This window comes from Gopherus evgoodei, chromosome 12 (assembly GCF_007399415.2).
Source record: "Gopherus evgoodei ecotype Sinaloan lineage chromosome 12, rGopEvg1_v1.p, whole genome shotgun sequence".
NCBI lineage: Eukaryota > Metazoa > Chordata > Testudines > Testudinidae > Gopherus > Gopherus evgoodei.
The window spans coordinates 37495094-37511564 of NC_044333.1; the positions used below are offsets into that span (position 1 = coordinate 37495094).

The 16471-nt window shown below is 57.4% G+C and overlaps 1 protein-coding gene across 4 annotated transcripts in view; it reads right to left on the reverse strand.

Moving 5' to 3' along the window:
- GSE1 (Gse1 coiled-coil protein) overlaps window positions 1–16471 on the reverse strand; it is a 355568-nt gene that overhangs the window by 207775 nt on the left and 131322 nt on the right. Inside the window, exons 1-2 of one of the 4 annotated variants that reach the window (XM_030581356.1) lie at window positions 5724–5802; window positions 5180–5307 (exon numbers count right to left, since the gene is read on the reverse strand). The exons of 2 other annotated variants lie outside the window; for them this stretch is intronic. The gene's annotated coding sequence lies outside the window, so the exon portion shown is untranslated. Of the gene's footprint in view, window positions 1–5179; window positions 5308–5723; window positions 5803–16471 lie in introns of those variants that run through there. One more of the 4 variants, XM_030581359.1, reaches the window with a different exon arrangement.

Below are 16471 nucleotides of genomic sequence, written 5' to 3' on the forward strand. Positions count from 1 at the left end.
ACAGGGCAGGCCTTGGAGCCCAGCCCAGCCCACGGGGCCAAGCACCAGGACAGTGAATGCTGCTGCCAGCTCTTCTGCTCTGTGAAGCTTTAAGGTTCTATTTATGACAGTGTAGTAGCACCTAAGGACCTCGGTGATACCCCAGGCCCCCACTGTGCTGGGTGCAAATACAATCTGTAGGTCCCTGCCTGAAAGAGTGGGCGCTACCATAGCACACGTCAGTAACGAAGCAGATGCCTTCCGTCTCCAGGGCTGCCGAGCCAGCCTCTCCCACCAGAATCACATTTACACAAGAGTGAGCACACACGCACACCCTGGGCCCACTCGACCTCCAGCACAGGAGCCACGCAGGAGAATGTGTCTGCAACCTCAGGCATGCACGCCCAGCCACATGTACCCAGAATCCCCTGCCTGCACGCACCCAGGCAGACACACACAGAACCACGCCCATGTCCTCACAGAAATGCGAGCTGGCCTGTCAGCTCCCATAGCCTGTCCCGCTGGGCCTCGCCTGACCCCACCCCATCGAGGGGCTCCGATATTTCCAGTGCTGGGCTCTCTGCAGATCCCCAGCACAGTGGGGGGCATGAGTTTGCTTTAGCCAGAGCTCCCAGTTCCATTCCTGGCCTTGGCCTCTGCCTGCCCCCACCCGCCCCCTCCCAGAGGCTGGGAATGCTGCGGAGGCGACACAAACTCAGCTCCGCCAGGGGAGTGGGAGTGACCCCGACAGCTGATTTAGGAGCAGCGGCACTGATGGATTGGGTCCTTGTGAAGAGGAGGCGGAGAGAGGCATGTCCCACGGTCCAAGCAAAGCCCATTCCCTCCCCCTCTCACTGACTCAGAGATGACCTGGGAGTGATCCAGCTCCATGTCCAGGGGGCCCTGGATTAGGGGGTTTCTTCCACCCATTAAGCACCACAGCGTAATAGGCACTAAAGGAGGCTGGCAGCCTGGGGCACAGGCCACCCACACAGGGCTGGGAGGAGATGGAGCCTTGGCCTTGCCCCCTCGCAGCAGGGGCACCTTCCCAAGGGTCCTCTGGGAGGCATTGCAGCTCCCATCTGGGCCTACAGGAATTGGGGCTAGGCATGAAATTCAGCCCCGCCATGCAGAGGATCCTAGAGCAGAGTGTGCTGTGGGCTTACAATCTCCACTGCCAGGCTGCCAGTCAGATGCCCTGCTCCTCCGAGTGCCCCAGGCCAGCGCCGCATGGGCAGCCTCACGACGGGAACCTAGATGCTAGGGAGATGGGCCTGGAGGCCACAGACAGATTCAGTCCAAGGAGAAAGGAGGCCCTGCCTGAGGGCCATGGAGCTGCCTCTCTGATGGAAGGAGATGGGGAGAGAAAGCCGAGGACCCTGCCTGCATGAACCTTTGGGTAAGGGGCAGCAGGACAGCACAGCTGCGGAGTTCCATCCCCAGCCAGAGAAAAGCTCAGCCCCGAAAGGGTTAACTGCACCAAAGAGACCCAGATAAGAAGAGTGGCTAAACCCTGGGCCCTTTGACAACCTGATACCCAGCTCACAGACAGCACTGTTGTCCCTGGCCCTCCCAAGGAAGGAAGCGGGGCGTGCTGGGGGGGCCAGCGGGCAGCTCCCCCTGCAGCCCACTCCCCCTTAGAACAATACCTAGCCTCTGCGGTTTTGATGTGCAGTACAAAGCCGAGAGATCTTTCCATGTAACATGATAAAAGCAAGTCCCCAGCTAGCACAATTATTTGATAATTCTCCCTTAACACCCATCAAATTAAAGCAATGTCCAAGGGCTGCCTGAAGTGGCACTGATAGGTATTAAACTTTAATGAGATTTAATGGCTCTGGCCTACTTTTGAAGCGCTTAGGCCTACACTTATGAACATTTAATTTCACAGGCCCTGACCTCTTTTCTTCTCTCTTGGTTCATCTCCCCTCTGTTGCCCCCCACCCTGTCTCTTCACTGCTCCCTCCCCGCTTCCCCACGCAGCTGGTTTATGTTAGTGCTACCAGCCTTCTGCAGACCAGGCCAGGCCACCGCATGTCACAGGCAATTGGGCGTGAGGCTCGGCAGGCTGGCTGATATTAATCTCCCTGCACTTAGTGACTGAATGTTGATTCTATCAGGGAGCTGGGAGGGGGGAGAGAGAAATACAAAAAATGTGATTCAATAGCAGCAAAAGCAGACGAATTTATGGAATAATTGAATTTGCTCCCAGAATGACATTACGCTCCAGGTCGGATCAGCGCAAGTCCCTGCAGCAAGAGCCTGGCCAGTCTGCCCTGCCGTTTGATTCCCTCCCGGGTCTCTTGTTTAATTTTAAGCTCTCCTTAACCTCCTCCCTCCGCCCGCAACTTTCTTCCCCTGCCCGCCCCCCTGCCTCACACACACTTCAGCCAGCAGAATTAAACAGCCACCCAGGTGCGACTCCAAAGCAAACAGTCCATGGGGCATCCTGGCTGCTGTGCCTCGGATTAAACCTCCGGCCATTCCTGGAAATGCCACCGGATCTGGCAAATTCAGAAGGTTAAATCCTAATACCCCAGTGATTGAATGTAATTTAGTCTTGTCTGTGGGCTTGGTGCCGGCCAGCTAAGCTCACTGCTGCCCTCTAGTGTGCAAAGGTCCCTTGTCTTAACCTGCCCCTCCAGATCTAGAAGGGACGATGAGAATTAAAATTTGCCACAGAGAACCAGCTGCAGACACAGTTTCTGGGTGGAGGAAGCCGAGATCACCTGCCATGGAGCAGGGGTGAATCTCAGCTTTTTGCCTAGCTTTTCTCAATGCAGTAAGGGGTGAAGAGTCAGTCCCTGGATGATCTCGGGCAGGGCACCTTTCCCTGTGCAATTCACAGCCCTCCCAAGTGCCATAAGGATCCGGAACAGGGCTGCCAAAATGGCATTGTTCTGCTCTTGTGACTCACAGTCACATCTGTCCTGAGGGATCCTGGTGGTGAGTACTGTGGAGATATCCCAGACAGACAGACCGACCCACCGTAGAACACAAAATACCACGGGGTTCGTATTACTTCTGCCAGCCACCCACACATGGAGCCCCAACACAGCTACGGAGCAAGGAATCAGGGGCTGCCTGCTCCACACCCCCTGAGCAATGTTATCCATTGGGGGGAAGTGTGATTTGAGAGCATCTGACAGTCCCACTGTGCACAGCCTAAGTGATGATGCCGGGGGTGCTGAAGAGGAAGGGCAGTCTGATGGCAAAGGTGCACGCCTGGGAATTGGGTGGCTGGGTCAGTGACTCTGCCACCAACCTGCTGTATGACCTCTACCAAATCTCTTTGCCATTCTGTGCCTCAGTTTCCCCACCTGTCAATTGGGAATGATTAGGAGGCCTAATTCACTGATCCTCAGATGGAAGGGGCTGCAAAGTGTCTATTATTAGTAGCTGGAAATGATTGTGCCAGACAGTTTCACTGAATTGTCCCTCCCACCATTTATTTTTTATACTGGGGGGGGGGTAAGGAAGAGTGTTGTTTGCACTAAAATCTGCCCCTTGGCTTCCTAGCGGAGGTCAGATGCTTCTGCAAAGTCACAGCATAGTCATCTCCAAAGCCCTTGAGCACAGGGTTCACAGGAGCATAACTCCTCTAGGAGCAGAGCCTCCCGTGTCCATGCCCTGGTCTCTAGCGATAAGGCCAGAGACACGCCGAGATAGGGCCACGTGCTCCTTTCTGTGGCACCCATGCAGAGCCTGCAGATTCCCTGGGGGGCCTTTCAAAGTTTCCCACAAGACATCTGAATAGGTCTCCGAGGCCGAGCGCCTGCAGCAGGGTCATACGGAGGAACCAGGAGGTTCTATTATGCTCGAGCCCACTTACCTTCAGCAGCCTGGGCCCATGCTACCACGTGTGCAGCATGCTACTGCGAGGGGGGCATGAGCTGACCCAAATCAAGGCTATTCCGGTGCCAGCCCTATCCGCCAGGATTGCACCAGGGCTCTCTCTAACAAGAGGGGCGGTAATGAACGTGCTCTCTCCTGTTGAGAGCTTCACATTCAAAGATCAACAGGGTTATTTGATAAAAACTCACAGCAGCCTTCCCGAAAGCACCTCTCCTGCCAAGCGCGGTGACCCTCTCCCTTGGAAGAGGAGGGGGCCAATGTCTTTGCCAGAACATTTCTAGAACTGATGGCATTGATCATACACAGCACTCACACATCACGTTAACTCGTTAATCCTCAGAGCATCATGGGAGGGGAGCAAGCTATTCGCATCAGATGGGGGAAACTGAGGCACAGAGAGGGGCAATGACTTGCCCAAGGCTGGTCAGCGAGTCAAGGGCAAAGCCAGAAACAGAAGCCACAGTCTGTAGATTTCTAGGCCTCTCTGTCTATCCTCCTTGGCCAAACCATGGTCTCTTCCAGAAACCCTTTCAGTGCCCCCCCCCCCCAATAGCAATGAACGCAGGGGAGGAGTTGCTGAGATGGTAATAAAGGGGAATGTTATCAATTCCCTGCAGCGCCAGGAGCCTGCGCTGAGCTGGGGAGGAGGAAGGCGGGGGGGGGGGAAGTGGCGCTAACCCAACCTTAACCCAGAGATCACTTATCATTCAGGCTGCATCACGCATCTTGAAAGTGCAGACACAAAAATGTAATGTCATAACATTCGCAGTTCAATAACCTTTGCTTCCCCAGCCGGCTTGAACTGTCAGAGGAGCTAGGGAGGTAAATATTTCAATGCACAGACACTGAATGCAAAGGCATGAGGAGGGGGCCAATCCCATGGGGGGGGGGGGAAGGAAGGCAGAAGAGGCCTCTGGTTTTCTAGGCAGCCTCCACTCATTAACATACCCCCACAGTAAATCCAGGCCAGAGCCATGGGGAGGCTGCCGTGCGGATAAAATACGAGCCGATATAAAACCAGACACCTTTATTGTTCAGAAAAGTCTTCCAACAAGTTATGAATCCACAGCTTGCCCCAACCCCATCATACTGTTATATGGCAGAAACAAAGCCGGCTCTTAGAATCAAGGCTCAGACGGGAGCGCCCTCCCCCACTTCCCAGCCACAGCCTGGATGGTGCCATCCCTCTCAGCGGGTAAGAATCTCCCTGGTTTGGAGGCTATAGAGCAAGTAAGCCACCCACGGCTCCTAGCCGTGCAGCCATTAACCCCTTCAGCGCTGTAAGGTAGGTCCCAACCTGCCAACGGGTAGAGGTCTGCTAGATATTCAGTGACACTGCACCTACCGGCTCTGCGGGGGGATCAATGCCAAAGGCAAGTCACGCTCCTGCTGCCAGCTGTCACCACAAGCACATCCCCAGGCCAGGGGGTCTCTGTGTTTAACTCGTCACTTTCAAAGGCTCTGCACCGACCCCTGGGCACAGAGGACACAGATCCAACTGAAGCACCTCAAGGGTCAACCAAGCGGGTGGCTCAAAAGCAACACAAAAAATGCTTCCCGCCCCCACCAGGAGCCAGCTGCCGATGTGCCCCTGGCCTGGGGGAGGGGAGAGGATCTAAGAGCCAGATTCAACCAGGGCCAGGATGCCAATCTGCAGGACCTGTGCCTCCCTGATTTTAAAGATCCCAGGCTCCAGGATCCACAGCGCCAGGGCACAGAGGTGATGTCCGGTCAGGACGCAGCGCCGCGACAGAGCCTGGGGGCGGGTTGCCCTGCCCTGCCCTGCCGCTGGGGAACGCTGCACTAGGAGGCAGCACCTCAGATCTCCAGGCCAGCCCACCCCAGGATGATACCTCCCGCCTGGTCCCTTCCCCAGCACAAGCTCTTACCCTGAGGATCTCAGAGACCCATGTGGAAGCGGGAGGGAATTCGGTTTTAATTCTTTACAAATCAATTCTCTGTGGCAGTCGACTGGAAGACCCCTCCCCCCTAGGAAAGCAGCTGGAAGGAGGCGCTGGCTTTATCTGATCCCTGCTATGCTTTTAGCTGCCTAGCAGCCACTGAAATAAACGCCTGTCAGCCCCGGGGAGACTCCGGGAGAAGAAACTAGGTTAGCTCCTTCCAATTAGCCTTCCTGAGAGGTTACCGCGGCTGTGGCGTGTGAATTCCCCGCAGCAAGGGGTTAACAGATCCCAGACACCACAGCGCGACTACTGTCCCCAAGCCCTGGGCAAAGCACCTCTGGGTTAATGGAGGGGAGCCGGGGCTCTCCTCTGGTCAGGAAGCAAACCCTTGCGTGTCTATGAGCAGGAACGCTCGCAGTCACGGGACAGGCGGAGGGAAGACATGGGCTGCGGGTCAGCACACCTCAAACCAGCTGAGGCGTCAGGCTCCCAAAGGGCCATGGGGTTCAGACGCTTTCCTGACAGGCAGACTAAAAAAGGGGTGCGGGGGAGGAGCCATAGGAGCCTGCAGCTCCTGGGCGTGGAAGGAATGGAGCCAGCTGCACAGCCCAGCCCAGGCCAGCCCAGCAGCACTGGGAACGCTGGGAGGCGCGTGGCCCTGAACTCAGCTCCAGGACGTGGGTGGGGGCACTGCTTGGCTAATCCACACCGGCGGTGCTTCGAGGGGCAGTCACGCTGCATGTGAGACAGGGTGGGGGCGGAGAAGCCTGTTCTCCAAACTCGCCTCCAGCAAGGATCTAGCAGGAGAGCATGACCAAGAACAGGGCAGGTCTTACAGCCCGGAGGACAAGGCTGGGCTCCAGGGGCCCTCAAATGGAGGAGGGATGGGACAGTAAAGACATCAGGTGCTGGGGCAAGGGAAACAGCAGCCTCCTGCGTCAAACCTCTTTGCCTGGTGGGGGCTCTAGTTGTTGCTAAGGGCTGGAAGCCCCAAGCTGCATGGGCGGTGGGGAGGGCACAAAGACAACCCCCGCCCCCCATCAGGATAGTCATGCTGCCTTGTTCTATCATTTCCTGAGGCCTGATTCCCCCCTGCACCCACTCCACAGCTTACGCAGCTCCCCCCAGCCCTAAGCCCCCCAGGCTGCTCCTCCCGCTCCACACCACTTAGTGGCTCTGAGGTGCCAGCACTGTAGTATCCAGGGGCTCATCTCTGATCTTCCCGGTCACCCTGGGGAGGGACTGACTCATGGGGCCACTGTCATCCCATGGATCTCTGAAGTCCCCAGCAGAGGGATGACTGACCCTGGCCATTTCCCAGGGGACTGGGGGAAATGCCACTGGACTATGGGATTTACCAGGCCATGGACTCTCAGTCGAGTTCACCTGCCATCGCAGCAATTCCTTGAACGGCCCAGTCTGGGTTTGGTACCAACGAGCCGGTCCTGGCCCCATTTGTCACCTACCAGAGTGCTCGTGACATCTGCACTCATCTACAGCAGCTTCCACCGGAGGCTCTCGCAGCATGACTGGACTGAGGCCAGGATCACTGTCCTCATTTCACAGGTGGGGAAACTGAGGCAGAGAGACGTGACAGGACTTGCCCAAGGCCACACATTGGGTCAGTGGCAGAGCTAGGGATGGACCACCACTATTTCCGACCGAGACAATGCAAATAATGCAGGGCTGTGCTCTCACTACTAGGCCCAGATGTCACGCTGCAGCTGGGAGGCAGCGTCCATGCCAACAAGACAGCGTAGGCTTCCCCCGAGGATGGGACCAGGGAACGGCGCCCGCCGATGCAAGAAACAGTTAAACACCCTCCTCCCACGCCGGACGTGCAGCTACAGGCTTCGTCCCACCCTCCCTGAAACACCTGCTAAGGTCGCATTGCCACGGGGCAACTGTTCAAACCTGCGCGGGGGGAGGGCCCTGTGAGCAAGAGGCTGCATGTCGGCTGCTTGGCAGCACAACAGAGAGCAGCAGCCCAGAGCAGGTGACAGGCAAGCTGGAGTTTACTTTATTACAGGAAGCCAGTCTATAAGCATCTGACTGGGCTGTAACCAAAGAGGGAGCGAAGAACTGGCCAGGATTAACCCCATCCTGCCTACACTGGGTACACACTGTACACTGGTTGGCCATGATGACTTGGGACACAAGGTCCCTTTATCCCGCCGCTCAGCACCCCCACTACTGCGTTATCCCCAGTAAACCGGGGGGAGCTATCTTAGGCATCCCTGAAAGCCAGTCTCTTATGCGGAGCTGCTGGATCCTCAGCACCCCGATAACACCCTAAGTCTGGCAGAAGCTAGCTGGGCCTCAGCTCCATAGGGAGTAGTCCCTGCTGGGCCAGCAATGTCAGAAAGCCTGGGCTGGCGTGGCACCATGGCGCTGCTGCACACAAAGCACCTCTGAGCAACTCCATTCACCCGGCTTTATGATAGGTCAGGCCAGGCAGACATTACATTTTACTAACTCCATAAATATCACACAGGGCGCTCGTAAAGGGGCCCCCGGTCGCTGGCAACTGCGAGATAAGCGGCTTGCCGCTCTCACCAGGCATCCCACGAGGCCGCCCGGCCGCCCGCATGGACCAGGGGGGTCCCTGGGGGTGGGGGAGAGCAAAGGCAACTGCAGGTGGCTGATGCAGACACTCCATGTGCATTTCCCTGCCCCAGCGTCTGCTCTCCTGGGTAACTCCCCCCTCCCGGGACCATCACACACCGTCCCGGGGTTAGACCAGCTCAGGACGGCCCAGAATGCTCCCCGCTCTGCTGTGATGTCACAGCACCTCGAGGGGGCAGCTGGCCCCACTGCCACGACAGCATCACCGTGAGCTGCCTACAACCTGGCTCTGGTTCTGAGAGCTCCTTGCCTTCGGCGCCTTCCACACTAACTGTCCAGCCCGCTGTCTGGTTCCCAGAGCCCGACTAGAGGCAGGCTGCTATGGAAGGGAGACACCCTGCCTGCTCAGCCAGAAAGAGGAGGGGGCTGGGATTCTTCCCCAGGCGCTGTACTTGGAAGCTGCTCAAGGGCTCCATCTTGCATAAGCCCCCGGCTGGAGGGTATGAGACAGATTTAAAGCCCAACCCTCACCCCTTCTGGCTGCTGGAAGGGGGGAGAGTCTGCCTATCTGCATTCCCCACTCCCATTGCTCCTGAATGATGATGGGGGTCTCCATCATTCTCTCTCCACCCCTCACCACCTGGCTGTCAGCCTCTGTTCTGGGGCAGTCCTCCCCCATGGATTGCTCCAGCACCTGCGGCTTCAGTTTACAGCATCCCTATGTAACTTGACACAGCTCTGGATCCTTTCCACTGCTGCCCACAGGGCTCGGAACAGCAGCAGTGATCCTGAGCAGCATCTTGTTAATGTCTGTCCCTGCTTGGGTGAAGCAAGGAGCAGCAAGGGAGGCACCGGAGCGGCCTGCAGACTCATGTTTTGATCAAGGAAGCTTAAATTGTGTCCAGATTGAGGGCTCAGCTCCTTACCTCAGAGCATACGCCCACTCCCATGTGGTCTAGGAAGGCTTCCTTCTCACTCCTAGCAATTGGATTCTTCAAGCCTAGGGCTGCCCGAGGGGGTGGGGGAGTTGGGCAATTTGCCTCAGGCCCGACCCCGCAGGGGCCCCACAAGCCCTGGCCCGGCGACGGTCCGGGTCTTCGGTGGCATTTCAGCGGCAGGAGGCCCTTCAGTGCTGCTGAAGTCGCGGAGCGACTGAAGGGTCCCCCCGCCACGGAAATGCCCCACAAGCCCTGGCCCGGCAGAGGTCTGGGTCTTCGGCAGCATTTTGGTGGCGGGGGGCCCTTCAGTGCTGCCGAAGACACAGAGCGACTGAAGGGTCCTCCACTGCTGAAATGTCGCCAAAGACCCGGACCGCCGCTGGGTGAGTACAAGTGCCGCAGCTCCCCCCTCTTTACCCCAGGCCCCCTGAATCCTCTGGGCGGCCCTGTTCAAGCCATATACAAGTATTTAAAGGGCCAGATAGTCAGTGGGCATAAATCAACCTCACTCCATTGCATTCAGTGGAGCTATGCCTATGCACATCAGCTGGGAGATCTGGTCTGTAAACTCCCCCTCGACAACCCTGACTGAAACTAAACAGGATAAATAACACGCCACCCTTCTCTAATCACTCTCCCTGCTTTAACATTGCATTCCCACCCCTCCCCCTCCCTCTATCTTTGGCCTGGGCTGATTGTAAACTCACTGGGGCAGTGAATGTAAAGCATTGAGCCAGCTACAGGGCTGTATGCAGCACAAGAGGCATTGATGCAAGACTCCGAACTGGTGACAAACAGCACCCACTTCTTCATGGAGACACAGCCATCCTTAGGAGATCTCGTCCATACGGAGATCCCTTGATGATCCGCCGCCCCCCTCTCTCCTATCCTTTCCTCAGGGTCAAGCAAATCTTACTGAAAAAATACAAACATTTCTCCTTGGCAAACACTCCCTGAGAAAACAAAACCAGCCGGCACTCCCTCCCCTACCCCCGCTCACACACAGGCCCACTCTTCTGACACAGCAATTAGAGGCAGACATTAATATTTAAATATTGCCAGCTCCAGAGAAGGGAAATCAAATAAAAACGCAGACGTGTCAGGAACAGTCTTCCACCCCTTGCAGCCCAATTACACCTTCAAGCAGGAGTAGCCCGTGCTGCAGAATTGCACTTCTGGGCACCCACCCCCGGGCTACGGGGCTGGCTGGTCAGTCACTCACACCCAGTCACTCCGGGACTGCATCTAGGGGTCGGGGCACCACGAGGTCCGGCTAATGCTGCTCCTTGGAGTAGATGGGCAGAGCCGCTGAGGGGCCGAGAGACACGGAGCTGAGGGTCTGCAGAGGGGAAGGGAGGTGGGCGGAGGAGAGGTGAGCAGTGTGAATGTGTGTGCACACACGTACTGGGTTCCAGAGCAGGATAATGCAGCCAGGGGAACAGACAGAGAGATCTGTGCGTGTGCGCACCTGGGTCACAAAGTCCAAGAGGCCACAGAGGGACAGAGCCCACAAGACAGGCAGCACCCTCCCCTCTCCTCTCCCATAGGATCAGGCACATCTCCTAATGCCAGGGCAGCTTAAAGAAGCACAGGGGGCCCAGCCTAGGCTCTGAGTGCAGTCCAGCTTCAGCAGCCACAGGGTCCACGCAGGCCACTCACTGCTGACTGCCTGCTAACTGGGCTGCCTGACCGGGAAGGGACAATCCAGGGGCTCAGGAGCAGAAAGCAAAAGTCTCTATCCCAGACAGCAGAGAAGAGGTGTATCCGGAGCAGCGGGGGGTGGTTCCGGGCTGTGCGGGAGGGATGGAGGGAGGCTGCCCATGGAGCCCGGGTCCCGTTTAGCCTCAATACATTAAACAGGAAGGCCACTGCTCACTTCGCTCTGCTGCATTTGGCTGGCCTCAGCACCACTGAGCTGCCAGGGAGTCACCATGACCCAGCAGTGTCACATGGGAGGCCACAGCAGAGCGGTCAGGCATAGAGGAGAGCTGGGCCAGAGGTTCGGGCTCTAGCCTAGGACCTGAAAAACCCAGGTTCAACTCCCTGCTCTGCCCAAGACCTCCAGGGTGACTGTGGACAAGTTTCTTCAGCCCACAGCGCCTCAGTCCCCCAGCCGTTTAGTGGGGATAACAGTACTGCCCTGCCTCCCGGGCCGGTCAGGATCAATGCGCTATAGATTGTGACACTCAGACACTGAGCTAATGAGGAGCCTGTCTCACTAGGCAGACAGAGCAGGGCTGAACTGGGACGGCCCTGAATCAGGCCCAGCAGGAACTCAGCCCTTGGGGAATGACAGCGCACACAGGCATGAGAGAGAGACAGTCTGCTCCCCTCGCCTCCAGTCCAGCCCCACACAGGAACTGCCTTATTCAAGCCAAGCCAGGTTGTGGGAGGGAAGATTCACAACTCTTCCCAGCAGGGAGGGACGGACTAGGCTAGTGTGGCAGGGGAGGGCAATACTAATCCAGATGGGCCCACGGGCCTGCTGTGACGCAGGGGGCAGACATAGCCCAGACCAGCTGACTTGTTGGCCTCCTAGGGCAATTCCCACCCCCAGCCTTGTTGTTGCTAGGCTGAATCACCAAGCGGGCAGGGCCCGTGCCCTGACTTGGCTCGTGGCTGCAGAGGGAAGATGGCATGGAGTCGGTGCGCCATGCAGGCCTGGTGCCTCCACCCAGAGATCAGGCTGGAGAATTTCTGGACTTGAGAAGAAGGGGCCAAGGGAGGGGTGGAAAGGTCCAGCCTTGCTCTGCTCCTTGTCAAACCAGGCCAGAAAGGAAGGAGTAACCCAGCTCTCTGCCCCCTCCAGAGGGCAGGCGACTCCTCCTTTCACAGCCTGCAGCCATTATTGCACAGTCAGGGAGAATGAACAGGCGAGAGCGCCCGCTGCAGGGCCCCACCATCCCCAGGGAGCTGAGCAGCAGGCTCAGCCCTTAACACCCGGGAGATCTGTTTCCTTCCCCTGGGTAACAGGCACCTCCCAGCGGTATGAAAATCAGCCGGGCTACCGCCAACAACCACGGCAGCAAGGCAACAAAACACCAGCAGATGTTCCCTCCTCTGGAGGCTGGCGCTACAGGGCAATCTGCTCCAGCGAGAGCCTGATCCTGCTTGGCTTAGCCACGCGTCACAAATCCCTGGGCACTGGGAGCGGGAAGCAGGAGGCTGCCAATGCGGGCACCTGACAGGCAGGAGCTAGAAACGTCACTGCTCTAGGACCTGCCCCATGAGGCCCACAGCAAGCTCCCTTGGGCTCCCTCCCCCTCCAAAATAAAATAGATGTATGCGCACACCCAGCTCTCCTGAGACATGACCCCAGGTCTGCTCTCAGGGGCTAGGCTCAGCCCACCAGGAAGCGGAAAGCTCAGGTGAGCTCCCCTCCCAGCAATACTCAGCCACACCCTCAGGAACCACTCCAGAATCCCACACACCCTGTGCCCCACTCCCATGCATGACACTTTGGGCCACATGTCAGGAGCCAAATCAGCAGGATGTGGGGCTGGGGATATGTCCAGGGCCTGGATCTCCCACATCCAGACACTGCTCTTCAACGGGAGCATGGGGAGAGAAACTCCCCAAATATGCACTCCCTCCCCTATGTTCCCCTTGGAGGAATGCAGTGCCGACAACACCCCCAGCCCCAGCTTCCCCCTCCCCTGCTTTCCTGGGGCAGGATCCTCCTCTGGTGCTAAGAGGCTGTGTCAGAGCAGTAAAGAGGATTTACTGTTAAATGCAAGGGGCTTTAGAGGCAATAACTTTCCCTCCTCTTGACTTAAATGGATTTTAAACTTCAAAAAGGATAGAGAGGGCATGCTGCCAAGCGCCAGGAGCACAGCTTGCTAACTGACTGGCGGGTCAGCGGCAATCTCCGAAGGGATGACCTCGCGGGATGGAAGCACTAAGCACTGCAAAGCAGGAAGGATTGTGGGTAACATGGAAAACAGCTAACGGCGCTGATCCTCCCAGGGGCCTAATGCAGTCATGGCAGAGTGGGGGGGGGGGCTGATCTGGGGAAGGGCACGGCTGGGGCACTGCAAGGTGCTGGCATTACTTAGGGCCAGGGGCTCAGGTGAATTCAGGAAAGAAGCCCCCATGACAGGGGTGGTAATGGTGCTAGAGTGAGCAAATAGGGGAGCTGGAAAGGCTCCCTAAGTGGGGGCGGGGGTGTCTATCAGGCTGGGAAAGTGCTGGACGTGCCACCGCCTGGTACACTAGCACAGTCAGAGCCCCGGAGAACAGGCTGCAGGGAACAATCCTGCACTGGTCCCTGGTGCATGTGGGGGTGGGACTCCTCCACCTCTAGTTCTGTGAGGGATCAGAGTGGATCTGAGCCCTAAGAAAATGGCACCCCTCACCCATCGCTTCGCCTAGTGGCACTTGGACCATCCCTCACCCTCAGGGGTGCATGGGAGGGGCTGGCCAGGTTCAAGGGATCAGCAGAACACCAGCCTTGTCATCTCAACTGCCTGGCCTGCCCACCCCCAAGCTCATGCCACCATCACACGCCCCTGGGTTATAAACAGCTCCCAGAGTGAAGCTCCAGACAGGGCGCTTTCCAGAGGAAACAAGCAATGGCTAAGGCAGATGATGGCAGCCAGATAAGGCCTGGCGGGAGCAGGGGACCCTGCCTCACTCTTCTCAGAAGTCCCCAAGATAAGGCAGCCGCTGTTATCGCAACAAAGCAAAGGGGCAGGTTTCCTCTTCCCGCAATAGTGCAACCACCCACAAACGGGACAGGGGAGGGGATGGGGAAGCAGCAGTATCCAGTAGTGCTCACGTCCTTCCCCAGCTCCCCCCAGGCTGGGAAGCTGACTGGCAGCCCTATTCAGCAGGCAAGGGAAGCCATGGCACAGGAAGTACTGCTTCAAGGACAATCCCCTTGGCAGCTGTCCCAGAGCCGGCTGGGGGGGCCCACAAACACACCCAAGTGTACGACCCACAGACACACATGCAAATGCTCAGAGACACATGCAAAGATACTCATGCAAATACCTGCACGCACACGCTGCACGTCACTACAGAGCTACACAAACAAGAGGACACACGTGTGCACACACAAGCTTTGCTCGGATGGTAATCAGCAGCACCGGCCTCCGGAGACACTGCTGCCCCCCTGCAACATGACATATAGATGCAGCACCTCTGCTCTTCTCCTTGGGGCTTCTCCTCTGTCCCCCTCCTCGCCCCACTCCACCCTGTCACTAATCCTCCATACCCTGCAGGCTCCATGCTGTGCTGCCCAGCAGGGGCTCCCATTCAAACCTCCTCAGAGGGGGCCACCTGTGGCTTAGTAAAAATTTCTGGCCCACTGAATGATTAGAGCTCACAGACGCTCCCCCTCCCTTCCCTTCCTTTCCCCTGTTTCTGGGCTACCATCCAGTTTCCTGGCCAGAAACAGAGAGCAGAGACAGCTCGCCTCCCACAGCTCCGAGAACAGATCTGGGGTTGTGTTCACGTGTCCCACCAGCGCAGACCACACGGCACAGTGAGGACAAGAGCTGCCGGCTTGCAGTCTGCACCGGGACCTAGCATTAGGGCAGCCAGACCGCTGGCTCAGATCTGCGTGGGGAGGGGGGGAACCAAAGACCCAAACAACTAAATCATAGCCCTGAAGTGACACGGAGGAAAAGAGGGGCAGTGCCCTGACTGCTTGCCAAACCCAGCCGTTTAACCTGGGAAAGCAGCTGCTGCAGCCAAGTAAGGACACCCGTGGCCCATTCCAAGCTATTGGGACACCAAGACCCTGAGATCCAGGCACACATGGTGAGACGGGCATGCATCTTGCCACACACGTGTGCAAGCAGGGCTCTGCTCCCACACAGATGCAACAGTGCACCAACTTTACAGCCCAGGAGCAGGCCCTCAACCACTTTGGGTGATTGGGAGGATATTTACTCCCCCGCTCCCAGGGCTGCCATGAGGCTTCATGAATGAATAATACCTAGCCTTTATGTAACACTTGCCATCGCACAGATGCTCCCCAGCTAGCCCTCCCAGCAGAGGCATGGGGCATGTTTGCAGGTGGAGAAACTGAGGCACAGAGAGATGAAGCGATTGACCCAAGGCTGTGCAGCAAGTTGGAACTGGGACCCAGGAATTCTCACTCCCAAGTCTCCTGGTTAGTCCACCAGTCCAGGATGCCTGCCACAGAGCAGAGTCAGTGTCCGCAAGGAGCTGTGGAAATAGAAAGTACTATCTAAGCGCTCAGCGGGATCACCCCCACATGGCCCAGCAATCAGAGCTCTGTCGCTACACTCCCAGGCCAGAGGCAAGGGTCAGCTAGCTGGTGTCTGCCTCCCGGGGCTGGTCAGGGAGAGAGACAGAGCTACCATCAGCTCAGGATTCCTATGACACTGCACCGCGACCCAGTTATTCTGTCCCACTGAGAGGTGGGGGCCCAGCCAGACCTCGAGTCTGACATGAATCTCCCAAACTCTCCTCTCCACCTGCCAAGGGACACCTGGCCCCATTCAATCCCATGTGCTTACGCCACAGCTCTCAGGAAGGGACTGTATCCCCCCGCGGTGGAGATCAGAGCTGCACTGGGTCTTCCTCTGGGAGAAACATGGCTCTGAGGCCCCAGAAAGGAGCAGAAAGAACTGAGATTAAAAATAGACCCCACCCGCACCCTCTTTCCTCCCCCTGAAACCTGCAGCAGCCCCGTCCATGGCCCTAGCATGTCAGGAAGCGATAAAATGTTCTGCTTCTCTGGAGCTGCATGTCACATCCCAGCCTCCCTCACACCCCCACCAGAGACAGCAGGAATCCTGGCCTCCTGCCAAAGCCACTGTCTCCACTGTAATTCTCTTTGCCCTGGAGCCAACACACACACACACAGATACAGACGCGCACACACACACCCCGACAAAGACACTGGCACCACACAATCACACTTCCCCTGCGCACACACCCCCAGATACAGGCACATGCACACACATACATAAACCTCGATACACACGGTCCCAGATACACACGGAGCTCACTTCTGCACCAGGGTGAGCGCCTCCACCCCACGTGACCCCCCACAGGATGAGGCCCACAGAGCACTGGCTGGAAGACAAGGGGAAGGGAAAAATGCTTCAGGAAACCCACTTGACTTCTCCGAAGGGACAGGGCCAAGAGACGCTCCGTGGGTGGGGCTGTGTGGAGAATCTCACCTACATGGACCTGGCTCAGCCAGGCCAACTCCATCACCCCATTTGCAGGCCTGTGATGGGAGAATCACACACA